The following is a 14,310-nucleotide window of genomic DNA, read 5'->3' on the forward strand; positions in this document are numbered from 1 at the left end:
TCAATAATAATAATAATAATAATAAAATCAATTAGGCAATAAATCAGTGCAGCGTCTACTATTCCCTTTTCCACAAAGACAGCATTGACGGTGACATACACATCCATCTAGAATGTGTTATTATTTAGCCTGTGAGGCAAGATGGACCTAAGACGAGTCAACATGTGGAGGAGTGATGAACAGGATCATACCGTTCGTTTCCAATGAAGAGAGAGAACAGGTTTCAGACGTCCAAACTGACACATAAAAAACGATGTAATGTCAAATGACAAACAAATGACAAACCTGAACACCACTCGCTCAGAGGAGAATTCACATCTCTGTTCCACAGAGTTGAGCAGCAGTACTCTCAGAACGACTCGGTCGTCTCTCTGAAACCACTTGATCTGTGGGTGGAAACTGACAAAGACATGCACACAGTATACCCATGATATACAGACTAAATATAACTTGGTATTCTGAAATAGGCAAACAAATATTCAAGTACCTTTTTACAGAGTCCTCTGCAAAGGCGTTCTCAACATTTATGACCTGCTTGCCCTCCATCAAATTACCTAAATAGGACATATAATATTCAGTGATAAGACAGCCCTCATAGTCGTCAATAAAAGTAAATAAAAAAACAGCATGGTAGACTAGGCATACATTTAAGTGGATATTGTCGATCAGTTTGACTGGGCATCATTTCAAGCAAAAATATTTAATAATATGGCAGAAATAAATATGTGGCTCATAGCTCACCACATTAAAAACGCCAGAGAGAGAGAGAGAGACATTGATTTGAAAGCAGGGTTGCATGCAAACAATTATGTTTTCATACCATTTTCACATGGGGGTTGGACTGCGGAAATCCATTCTTTGGGAGACAATTCTTTCAGGCCAGTATTCCTGCAAGACAACAACTGTCTGGTGAACATCACATGTAGATGTGAGATCAAGGCACCACAGAGAGGACATGACCACTAGTTCACTACTCACACTTCCCATACAAACTCTAAAAGCACTCAAACGCGTCATGGGGTAAAGTTGCATAGAGTAGTGAGAGAAAGCACAAAAATCAAACATTGTTTAACCAAACATTACTTTTTATTTGTCGCAGCACATAGAGTCGCGTGTGCGTGGCAGAAGTGCTGCTGCACTTTGTCGCGTCTTCACTACTGGAAGTGTTTCTACTGCGGCTCTACTGCAGAGCTGCTACAGCCAGCCTTATCTTTGTACATTGAGTTTGCCTTTGATAATGGCCGTCAATAATATCCTGCTTAATTTCACTTCATTATAAATTGTTCTGGGTTCAGTCTGCTGTCATCCATCCTTAATGAGGGAAAAGGGAAATGGTTATAAGCAGAAAACAGTCATGTCGTTTTTGTTTACCCTCTTTCAGAGCAAGAGTACTTAATTACCTCAGCAACACCTACTATAGTATAATAGTACCTACAGGGCTTTTAGCGAAAGTGTAAAAAAAAAGAAGAAGACATATGAATGAATGAATGAATGAATGAATGAATGAATGAATGGTCTTTATTGTCATTGCTATAGTACAGGTACCAAACAACGAAATTTAGGAGGGGTGGCTCCCCTGGTGCTAGGAAAAAAAAAAAAAAAAAAAAGAAGTGAAGGAGCTGGTTTACATAAATAAAGGCTATGTACACTATCCACTATACTATACTGTACAGATAGACGACTAGGGTTGTCATATTGCACATAGTGTTATTGCACATTCATTTAAAGTGTCGCAGTTTGCAGGCTTGAAATGTACATATTTGTGCCTCAGCACTACACCTGATTTATTCAGTCCAGCAGCTGCCATCAATCCGTCCAGACTGTCCAGGGCCCAGAACCTAGGTCTTTGCTGTGTTCAGGGCCTGGATGGCCCTGGGGTAGAAGCTGTGCTTCAGTCTGTTTGTCCTTGCGGCCATGGTCCTGTACCGCCTTTTCGAGGGCAGCCGGGCAAAGTGTTCGTACCCAGGGTGGGTTGGGTCTCTGGAGATCTTGGAGGCCTTCCTGAAACAGCGTGTGTTGTACAGCTCTTCCAGAGAGGGGAGGGGGGCGCCGGTGATCTTCTGGGCTGTTCTCACGACTCTCTGTAGCGCATTTCTCTCCGCGGTTGTGCAGCTGGAGAACCAGTTGCAGATGCCGTAGGTGAGGATGCTCTCCACTGCGCCGCGGTAGTAGCCACCATTATCTCCTGCTTGTTGTGTTCCTTCCTGAGGACTCTCAGGAAGTAGAGCCGCTGTTGTGCCTTCTTGATGGTGGCTGCTGTGTTGTTCTTCCAGGACAGGTCATCCTGTATGTGCACCCCCAGGAATCGGAGGGCTGAGACTCTCTCCACGCTCTCTCCGTCGATGAGCAGGGGCTGGACCTCAGACTTTTTCCTCCTGAAGTCCACGATGATTTCCTGGGTCTTTGACTTGTTCAGCAGCAGGTTGTTAACCTTGCACAGCTTGCTCAGTTGCTCTACCTCATCCCTGTACGCCGCCTCGTCCCCCCCCGAGATGCAGCCCACCACGGTGGTGTCGTCTGCAAACTTTACGATGGAGTTGCTGGGGTGGACGGGGGTGAAGTCGTAGGTGTAGAGGTTGTAGAGGATGGGGCTTAGCACGCAGCCCTGGGGGGACCCAGTGCTGAGTCTGAGGGCTGTGGAGGTGTGGGAGCCCACCCGCACCCTCTGGGGGCGGTCGGTCAGGAAGTCCTTGATCCATGCACATATAGAGTGTGATAGTCCCAGGTCTAGTAGTTTGGTCACTAGCCTGTCTGGAAGGATGGTGTTGAAGGCAGAGCTGAAGTCCACAAAGAGCAGTCTCGCGTAGCTGTTTCCCCTCTCCAGGTGGGATAGAGTGGCATGGAGAGTCGTCGCGATGGCGTCCTCTGTGGACCTGTGGGCTCTGTAGGCGAACTGGTATGGATCCAGGTTGGGCGGGAGGCGTGTGAGTATGTGGGCCCGGACTAGTTTCTCGAAGCACTTCATGATGATTGGTGTGAGTGCCACCGGGCGGTAGTCGTTTATTTATAGAGGTAGACATTGAAACTGTAGTGTATGTTGCTGGTACGATAATTTTCAGGTGGGCCCGTATGGCTGCTCTAACCCATTAACCAGTGGTGTGCCGTCAGGGCCAGCAAGGCCTTCTCTGCTGGCCTAAACATAATCAGAATATACATTTAATTTTGATATATTTTTTCTACAAATATGTATTAAATTATTCCCGTAGTCTATTCTCTTCATTTCATAGCTTTCCTCTTGGTTGCGCTGCTTCCAGACATTTGGAGGGCTGGCCTTTAGCTTTTATCCAATCATATTTCAGCCATAATGTGTTGCACTTGCCAGGGTACCAAGAAATCTGCCCGCCTGCAGATTCAACAGTGGCGCGAGTACAGATTGTAATTTAAAGTGAACGAGAAAAGAACTGTGGCGTGCCGTAGTCAGATCTCGAGTTGGCGAGCAAATCCAAGCAAATCCGACGAAGGGGCCTGCTGGATGGCGGAGCACCTGATCAGCACCTGCACGTCTTTTGATTGGATACAAACTATTGGGAGGCGGAGCCTACAAGCAGCCACAATGGCTGAAGGAGGAGAAGAGGTAGATTTGGTGGCAGATATTATAACAACAAAGAAGAACCTTCTAAGAAAAGTAGACATAATCAGAAGAGAACGGCCAACCCCGACGTTAGCGACGCTATCCATGTAGAAAATGACTTATTGGTGGAACTGATCAACTGTACAACAGAGACATTGAAGTCTTCTTGAGGAAAGAAAGGAGGATGGATTTTGTGTTCAAATAATCAGTTGTTTTGGTGAGCACAAAGCATTTAATGTTTTCTGCAAGAGATGTAGACATACGGAGCGACCCTGGGGTCCATAGATATGTGTGTTGTGTTGCCTGGCTCAGTTGTGTGAGTAAGTGGGGCTTCAATGCGATCTTCTAACCACTTCCCGGGCTGCTACCATGGAAAACGACACACCCCCGTGACCGTATGAACACGAGGAAGATAACCATCCTTAAATGGAACCTCGAAACGGTTCTCCTATCGAGATCGACAGACCGCAAAGTTCGGGAAATAACTGACGCTTTCGTTTTCATGCAATGAATTGAATACACCCAGACAAGGTGCCGCTATAATAACAATGGCAACGCCCGGTTATACTGCGTTTCTGTCTAAATGTATAGTTTCTAGAGCCATGGCGTCATAATGATGGTATTAAGAGGTGGAATAATTCAGGTAGGACATCACTGAAGGCCTAGGTGTGAAATGCACCGCCCGCCACTGCCATTAACATGGGCTGTATGGCTGCTCCAATCCATTAACATGGGCTGTATGGCTGCTCCAACCCATTAACATGGGCTGTATGGCTGCTCCAACCCATTAACATGGCCGCCGAGGTTGACGCAGCCAGTGAAATCTAGCCCTTAGTGTCAGTTTTTGAAGCCCCTTCTCTCTGGGCAAGAAGAAGAAACAAACCTCAGTGTTTCAGTGGCGTTTTTCAGGTTGGCTATGAGGCTGTTCCACTGTTGCATCTTTGGTTGTGTTGCGACAGGTACTGGGGCCTTGCATGGCTCTGGGGAAGCCAGGACCTTTGTCAGGACCTGGGCTGGGTCTGTCAGGACCTGGGTGGGTGGGTCTGTCAGGACCTGGGTGGGTGGGTTTGTCAGGACCTGGGTGGGTGGGTTTGTCAGGAGCTGGGTTGGTGGGTCTGTCAGGACTTGGGGTGGGTCTGTCAGGGCCTGGGTGGGTGGGTCTGTCAGGACCTGGGGTGGGTCTGTCAGGACTTGGGGTGGGTCTGTCAGGGCCTGGGTGGGTGGGTCTGTCAGGACCTGGGGTGGGTCTGTTAGGGCCTGGGGTAGGTCTGTCAGGGCCTGGGTGGGTGGGTCTGTCAGGACCTCCTGGTGACAGTGCAGGCTCTCCATGGCTGCTCTCATCCGGTGGGCCAGGGTCTCCTCGGCAGCCTGCATCCTGTCCTCCAGAGTCACCTCAGAGCCCTCCGGCCTAACATGACACACACACACACACACACACACACACACACACACACACTATTAATGGGGAGCCATTGAAGTGCTCTCAGCAACTATTGGGGAACTAGGTTGAGATTGAGAACGACAAATCTCTCTATCATATAGAAACGAAATGCCACGGGTCCCCTGACGTGTTAGGAGGTCATTAGGATGTCTGGTGTGTGTGGTGCTGGAAGCCTCATCGCTCACCCCAGGCTGTGAGTGACCTCCCCAGCACCGGCGGGCACAGCCCCCCGGCAGAGCTCCTTCAGCAGGTCTAGGTGGTGCAGGTTGCTGGTGCCCATCCCTGTGTTCAGGATCTCGGCGTGGACGTTGTACTCGTTTATGGATATCTTCAGGCCTGGCAGACGGGTGGTTCTCACCTACAGACATGCCACACAAGGGTTAGGCTAGGAGTTCAGTTGACTTTGAAATGAAGTAGAGATAACTCTGGGTTATCAAGTTGCTATAGTGCTAAGTGTAATGTAAAGCCTACCATGGGATCAACAAAGACGGTGTTTCCCAGACACAGAACGACCTTGGCTTGGTGATGCAGGCCTTTGATCTTCTGACTGATGGCTCTCGTGACCTGCTCAGAGGAGAGATGGTGAGCCCAGAGCGGGTAAGTTACACCCTTGGAATGTCAGGGGTAAGCAGGGGTAGCCAACACGGTGCCCGCGGGCACCTGGTCGCCCACAAGGCCAACGCTGGAGAATATAACGATTTTTGCGCGACTGTGCAGGCGCAATGCGAGAGAGTTTTTGCAGGGTGAGATGTCTGCAGATGAAAGTAAGCAAGTTGAAAGGTTAGCAAATATAATTGCTGAGTGTTCTGACAGAGAACGTTGGTTCAAATTGGTCGTTATTATTGTGACTAGAAAGTGTCTGATTATAGTTCCATGGTGTGAATAGTGTCAAAGAACTAGCAAGCTAGCTAGCTGGTCTGCTCATCTCCTTTGCTCATCTCTGTCTCTTTTGTACATAGATTTGCGAATCGTGATACTCGAGTCCTGTGATTGTACTGACCTTGGGGTTCCAGTCCACCTCAGCGTCGACGGGCTTGGCCCGGCACACAACCATCTCCACGGCCTGGGGAGGCAGGCTGTGGAACTGAGCAGGCAGCTGCAGCAGCTGGTGGGCCTTCGTCTCCTGGTCGCGCCCCTCGTCCAGGAACGCCACCGTCACGCTGGAGAACAGACGCCCGGCCGCATCTGGCACCGAGGTCACCCGCACTCTGACAGAGACGAACGTCAGAGCGGGGAGACGGTTAAGTCTCTCAGAGGAGCTGTCATGCCAAAACCTGCTGCTGCCAAAAGCTGCAGGGCCATCAGCGGCCTAACGCATCACGACCAGCTGGCACGCGTCACGACCAGCTGGCGACTGTGACGTCAGTCTAGTGTTTTTGAATCCTCCGTTTTGGCCGCCATTAGCAAAAAGCTGTAATTTGGCTCTACAAGTGTTAATATGTCATTTTATGAAGTTGTAATATGTTTTCAGGCGAGAAAGTAACCATATATATATTCACAAAATGTATCCGGTTTATCAAAATAACCCGTTTATATATGAAAACACATGCTAATTTCACACGTAACTCGCTCCGCTAACGTAGTACGGAGTTGGCTAGTTAAAGCACATCAGAGCACAGAGCACCTCGGGTTGGGAGAGCCCTATAAGACCCCGACTATCAAATAAAAGCAGAACGGAATAAACGTTATAAAATGCAAGTGTGCACAGCACACACACACACACACACACAGAGGAAATCGCGCAATCAGCAGGGAGAGGTCCAATACAATGTTGGCAATATTCTCTATTGGTTAAGTGCTCCCGGTTTCAAAAGAAAGAAACGGAGGTCTGATCAGCAGATCATTTCTCATAAAGTTGCAAACGCAACTTGAGCCCTGGACTAAGCATCCTAAAACAATGCACAGCAATTCAACTTAATAAAAAAAATGCGCGTTTCGTTCAAGATCCATTAGAGTAGGACATGTACAGTTATGATAAGTACAGTCATATGTAACTTTTGGACTAGTATAGTAGTTGATATTGTAATAAAACGTGCCAATATCAGACGATGAACAAACACACCACGAGTCCACACTGATTCAGAAAACGGAATAAACGTTATATATATATACACAACACTTTGAAAATTCATAGGGGGGAATTCATCAGGGGGATAACGTTTGCAAAAGAACTGTACAGGTTACAATCAGGTATATAATAATAGTTAGGGAGTAACATATCATTCACAAATTCAACAATAATAGAACCAGTATACGTATGTTACACAGTCAACTGTTAAGTGGGACAATGACAATCAACGGCCTAATCTCATCTTAACACTAGGACCGCGGCGGATCGCGACCTTATTCAATCGCGATGAGGTGTGATTCAGCACTATGATAGTTTAACATAGAGAAGAGTGTACTGACGCACAAAGATCGCTGGAGGGCGATGTCACACAAGGCCGTCTGCCAGGCTCCGACGCCTTTTCCCAGAATGCATTTCGCACCGGCAAGCAGAAGGCGTTTTGAATCCTCCATTTTTTTTCAAAAAAAAAATGCTGTGATTTTGCCTTTACAAGTGTTACCATGTCATTTTATGAAGTTTTAATATGTTTTCAGGTGAGAAAGTACCAATATATATTCCCAAAATGTGTCCAGCTTATCAAAATAACCCGTATATCTCCTCTGACGATTTTCGTCGTCGAATTCGCTAGCATGCGTTCGTAAATTCGCCCTGGAAATCTGGTTAGCACCCATGGAATGCCTCTTGTCCAATCAAATTACCTGGTCCCTTTATGACGTTGAACCCGGTGTGCGCTCCGGCGCTCTCATAGCGAATTTACGAACGCACCCTGCGGTTTCACTTTCAAGATCTAATTTTTTTGCATTGGAAAACACTTACAGAGTGAACTGTCATAATGAAAACATGACAAAGCCATTTGACTATCTTGTTCATAAACAATGGTGTCAGGACTTTTCATTTTGATGACACTGACAACTGTTGTGCAAATGTTAATAGTGATGTGAGAAATGCACCAAAGCGACTGAGAAAACTGTATTATACACAACAGTGTTGTGTTGTGTATATGTGAGTGAGACTGTGGTCTACAGTGATATACAGAAAAAACATTATATACGATATTATACATATATTTTTGTTGTCAGGACTTGGAATGGAACATTTGCGAACAGTTCTGTAACAAAACGCTGTTACTTTTCCTCACACATGTGTAAGTGGAAATCCTTGGCCTTTCCTGTGGTCCTCGCAAATAAACCAGAATAACTCGTTTCTAAAGTCAGTTCCATTCACTTGATATAATGGTTGAAGCATGGGGGATGGTAATCTAAATTCAAAGGATCTAAAACAATTGTGGCTTGTTTTTCCAATGAAGCCAACAAGGTCTTTGAATTTAGCCCTGCCATGACTAATCTCAAGTATATTGCAGGCAATAGACCTCCATTTATCCCTATACTTGTAGGGCAACTTAGAAACAATAAGCCTGAGGTTTGATGGGCTATCAAGCTCTTCCAGATAGTGCAAGTCTTGCATGGCATTGTTGCATCCTCTCAAATACAGTGCATAGGCCTGTAGTGACTTTCCATCTTCAGCCTTTATGCTTGGCCAGTTCAAGGCTTTATTTATATATATATAATAACGTATGCATGTATGTAACGAGACTGCGGGAGTTTTCATTACTAACGAATGAAAGTTGATTATCATTATTAAAAAATAACTGTAATATATATTGCAATGTTGTCCCTTTCACACATAGTTCCAAGTAATTTCCTTGGAATCCCAAGCTGTGTTGACCAGGTATCGAGACACAACAGCAGGGGAGGGGTGGGGGAAGGGAGGGGAGGGAGGGGTTACATCACCCTCTGTAGAACATCTTCTATCTAATCGGCGCACTGTGCTAAAATGCAATGCAAACAAAACAACACAGGACAGACAGCAGTGCAGTGATGCGTTTTATATTATATTCTTTGAACAACAGAACGGGACAGGCGCCAGAAACTGCCATAATATACCATACATATATCTGCCATATATCGTACCTCCGTTTTATATTGAGAAATATGATGATAAATACATATAGGGCGGAGGTATGCTATGTGGTGTGTGGCTAGATATTTTCATGTAGCACTGTGACTGCGGGGGAACCCGATGTCTTTGTTCATTGATCGGAAACGATCGAGAGCCAGCCATCAACCCTCCCCCCATCAAGCGCATGTCTTATTGAGTCAACACGAGTTGACTCGCTGGAACGAGACAGACTGATACACACCACACCTCTGCCATATCATACATCGGTCCCACATGTATTTATTTACCATCATATTTTTCAATATAAAACGGTATGATATGGCAGATATATATGGTAGCCTACATTGCAGTCGTCCCGCAGTTCTAGTAGATCGCCGACATCATGTTATTTGATGTACATTTCACGGCAAGATAATTCCGATTTGTGGCAAACACCCAACAATTGTTCGTTCACTAAACATTATAACATGAACACAGTTATAGCACCAGTTCCTAGCACCTAGTTTCCTAGCACCAGGGGAGCCCCCCCTCCCAAATTTCGTTGTTTGGTACCTGTACTATATCAATGACAAATAAAGACCATTCATTCATTCATTCATTCAAACAATGACAGTTACAGTCTCGCTCAAACTGTAGCGAGATTAGGAGACTACTAATTGAGAAAAAGAAAAGAAAATACATGAAAGAAAGGAGAGAAAGAGTACAGAATGATAAATCCGCTAATGTGTGTAATGAAAAGTGTGACAATGTTGAAAGACATGATGTCATAATCAAAATATAAAACCTGGTTGGATAAAATAAGATTCTGTTGTGATTGTGTTGACATTGTTGTGATGTCAAAAGAGATCTTGGTTATGTAATGTGTAAAGTGGAGAGGAGATTGATCGGAACTGCGGGAGTTTTCATTACTAACGAATGATGGTTGATTATTATTATACAAAAATAATAGTAATAAATATTGCAATATTGTGTTATCATAGTTATGAGCTTCACAGTGATAACGTCTGTTTATTTGTCGTGAACTTCACGCCGGCCGTGCCCGTAACATCAGCAGACAATCGACTGCTGTAAGCTTGTAAGCGTTGAAACCTGCTTGGCAGCTTTGAAACCCGCTTGGCAGCTTTGAAACCCGCTTGGCTCGCTCATGAATTGGCAGCTATTGTTTGCTAATGGGAAACGATCAATAAGATTACCCTCCCCCGTGTATCAACCATCAAGTGATTGTAACTCACTTTAGAAACTAGTTCTTAGCCTACACGTTTCTTTGTCAAATACATGCTCTGCATGTTTCTCTAAAATGCATAAAGTTCCTATAAGCAGAGAAGTGGGGAAATTATTAGAGCAATCTGATGAAGCTTGAGTCAGCTGAGAACGAACTATGGAACAGATTAAATGCTATATATGGAGAGGAGATTGATTGAGACTGCGGGAGCTTTACTAATGAATGAAAGTTGATTATCATTATTAAAAAAGAATAGTAATAAATATTGCAATATTGTGTTATCATAGTTATGAGCTTCACACAGTCTGTTTATTTGTCGTGAACTTCACGCCGGCCCTAACATCAGCAGACACATGAACACAGTGAGGATTCAAACCAACAAAAATAATTAATACACATCATTTCATTTATAATGTGCAGTAAACAAACAAAATAATGTATACTCTCTGCAATTGGCTACTATACAATGGTGCCAAAATCAACTATCCAAATATGAATCTGCGTATATCTATGTACAACCTTGATTGAACCAAGATTCATAGACAGATTGTCCCTTTTGCATATCATCATAATAGGCATTCGTGTCATCATGTTCTTTACACATTACATAACCAAGATTTATTTTGCAATCACAACAATGTCAACACAATCACAACAGAATCTTATTTAATCCAATCAGGTTGTATATATAATCTATATATATAATCTATATATTGGTTTCAATATACCTCCATAGCAGTCTACAGTCTAATTTAGCTATATATATAATTACATTATGAGAACATCAGTATTTTTACGCCTTTGGTTGTATTGTCTGAACGAACATTGATTGGGAGACATACTGTACAGTTTATCATTTTCATAACTGTCTGCACATATACATATCTTATTTTGATTGTTATTGTAGCCTATATATAAACACAAATATCAGTCTTATGCACTGTGTCTCATTCAGCACTGAAGCCTGAATTTGAGCACAGTGTGTGCCCCCTTGCTACCTCTGCTGATATAAAAGAGAATTGCAGGCTTGGAGAAATAGATGGCAGCCACAAGTACACAGACACACACAGAAATACTGCTAAAACGCTTTATACTAACTCGATTTTGAAAATGTAAAAATGCTGGGTGGTAGAACGCACATATCTAGGACAAGTCATGAAAGGAGGGTCCTGAAATGTGATCGAGTGCAAAGGTAGAATTTTTTTTGTACTCACTGGTGCTGTTTAACACCTCACGGCTGTTCTAGTGTTAAACCTCACCAAAACTCAGGAGGTTGTGTTAGACCCAAGGCAGGTAACTGACCATGAGCCTGTGGTCGTTAAAGACCAAACAATCATCCAGGTGCCCTCTTATAAGTACTTAGGTATTCAATTAGACAACCATCTCTGCTGGAATACACACATAGACAGTTTATGTAACAAACTACAGCAGAGGCTCTATCACCTGAGGCGACTCAGACTTTATGGGGTGAGAAAGCAGATCATGAGAATTTTCTATCAGTCCATTGTTGAAAGTGTAATCAGATATGGAATAATTGTGTGGTTTGGCAACTTAACTGTACAACAAAAAAACAGACTAGTCAGCATTCACAAAACCGCTATGAAAATTGTAGATGAAAGAGACTATGTGATCCTAAATAAACTATATGAAAAAGCTGTCCTGGACAAGGCTAACAAGATAATCGCAGACCCCCAACATCCGCTCTCCACAGAATACGAAGTTCTCCCCCTAGGTAGAAGGCTTCGCATGCCAAGATGTAATTATAAGCTCTTAAAACTATCATTTGTCCCATTCTCCATTAAACTAATCAATTCGCTCAAGCAGAAACGATGATTAGGACATGATCACCACTTGAAGGGCCATGTGCAATATTCGAAAACACCACTTGAAGGGTTATGTGCAATATATATTTATACCAAATGATGCCATGTCCAGGTGGAAACTGCTGCCAATGTCACTCAATGTTTGTTGCTGTCCTGTTGTTTACTTTGTCTACTGTATGTTGTATGTGTCTCTGTTGCACTTGAAGCATGAAAGTACCATGCCCAAGACAAATTTCCCCTCGGGGACAATAAAGTATAATCAATCAATCAATCAATCAATCAATAATCGTTTAGAACGCGTCAGGACCAGGTGGTGACTGTGACGTAATTCTAGTGCGCTGTGTTTAATCCTCCGCACTTTACTCCACCATTTTGCTCTGCTGCTGCCCGACGAAACACCTGCTACACGAAACACCTGCTACTACAGAGAACTACTAGAGAACTACTACAGATAACCCTATCATTTCCTTTTATACGTTACTCTTATATTGTGCTTGTATTGTAAATTGTTTTATTTTAGATTGTGATTTATTTCGAACTAGCTAACTTGTGCGCACACGCGCACACACACACACACACACACACACACACACACACACACACACACAGGGCATTGATAGCTAGCTTTCCAACCATTTATTGATTGTTTTCTAGTGAAATTGTGTTTTATCTGTTTTAATATATATATACACAATTATTATACATATCAGATAATAGATATGGCATCCTATACCAGCCACAGTGACATTTTCTTATATCTGTCCAAAGCCCAGTTCCAGGAGGATATGTCTGCTGTGAAGAAGTGTTCTCTCCAGAGAGCAGCTGAGAAATGCTTCAGGGTAAGATTTGTTAAATTAACCCATAAAGCAATAAAGTAGTGTACTACTGTAAAAAAACAACAACAAAAAAATACATTATTTAACAAGTCCTGGTCTCTTTTCTCTAATCCTTTTGATGTTGTAGATGGTCGCATGTATTATAGGCCCAAGAAGGGACAGCCACAAAGGAGGGTCATCATGTCAGACGAGGAAAGGGAGTCAGTGCTGACCGAGGTCCATGCCGGTCACTTCGGAGTGAAGCGCATGATTGGCAAGATTAATCAGCGCTTCTTCTGGTTTGGCATTGTGAAGGATGTGAAAGACTGGGCAAGCAAATCTATTATTTCTTTAGTTAGTTTTTATGTTTTACAAACAGTAGCAAGATTGTATTTTACACACAGATAATATTCATTCATTCACATTTCATTTCAACTTGCACTTTACTGTTTGTTTCAAGGTCCGTACCTGTGTGGCTTGCCAGAGGTTTGAGAAGGTGAAGACTGAAGCCCCTGAGCTGAAGAGCATCAAGCCTGTTTCACCGTGGTACATGATTGGTGAGTTCTACACTTTTATATCCCAATTAATTTTTGGGGTTTTGACTTGTTTCCCACCATGCTTTCTTTCAGTATGCTCTTTTAGTGTGAATGTTTTACTTCCGCTTGTCCAATGTTAGAGTATGCCAACACATTTTTCTTGCTAGGTGTGGACCTCATCAGACCGTTCAAGGCCTCATCCAAGAATAGCAATCGCTACTGCCTCACAGCGACAGATTTCTTCACCAAGTGGGTGGAGGCCATTCCTATCCAGGTGTGTTATATCTGTGTTTAGTGTTGTTTTCTCAAATATAATGATCATGACCATGCTTTTTAAAATACTTGAATGTATTGTACTTGAACAGTTCATCACCATGTATCCCAATTTTCATCTTAAAATTAACATTATAAGTATTAATATAATAGTACCATATCCTGTGTGTATACACTGCTAGGACAAGACGGCAGTGGCAACATCCCAGGCCCTGATAGACATCTTCCACACCCATGGTGCGCCGGAGGTCATCCTGACTGACCAGGGCAAAGAGTTCTGCAACAAGGTCATGTACTTGCTAAAACATATGATCTTGTAACAGTTATGGACATACTTGTATGGACAAAACTAATGACTTCTGTCTTACTTTCTTTTTTAGGTCAACCAGATTTTGTTTGAGAAGTGGGGGATGAAGCACCGGATTACCTCTGCCTACCATCCCCAGACCAACGGACTGGACGAGCGGACCAATCAAACACTCAAGAGGGCTATCGGGAAATCTCTGGATGGGCACCAGGAACGGTGGGAGGACAACCTTAAGTTAATCCTTTTCGCACATAACACCAGCGTCCAGGCCTCCACCAAGTACTCGCCCTACCGC

Source organism: Nansenia antarctica (assembly GCF_963989245.1).
Source record: "Nansenia antarctica genome assembly, chromosome: 2".
NCBI lineage: Eukaryota > Metazoa > Chordata > Actinopteri > Argentiniformes > Microstomatidae > Nansenia > Nansenia antarctica.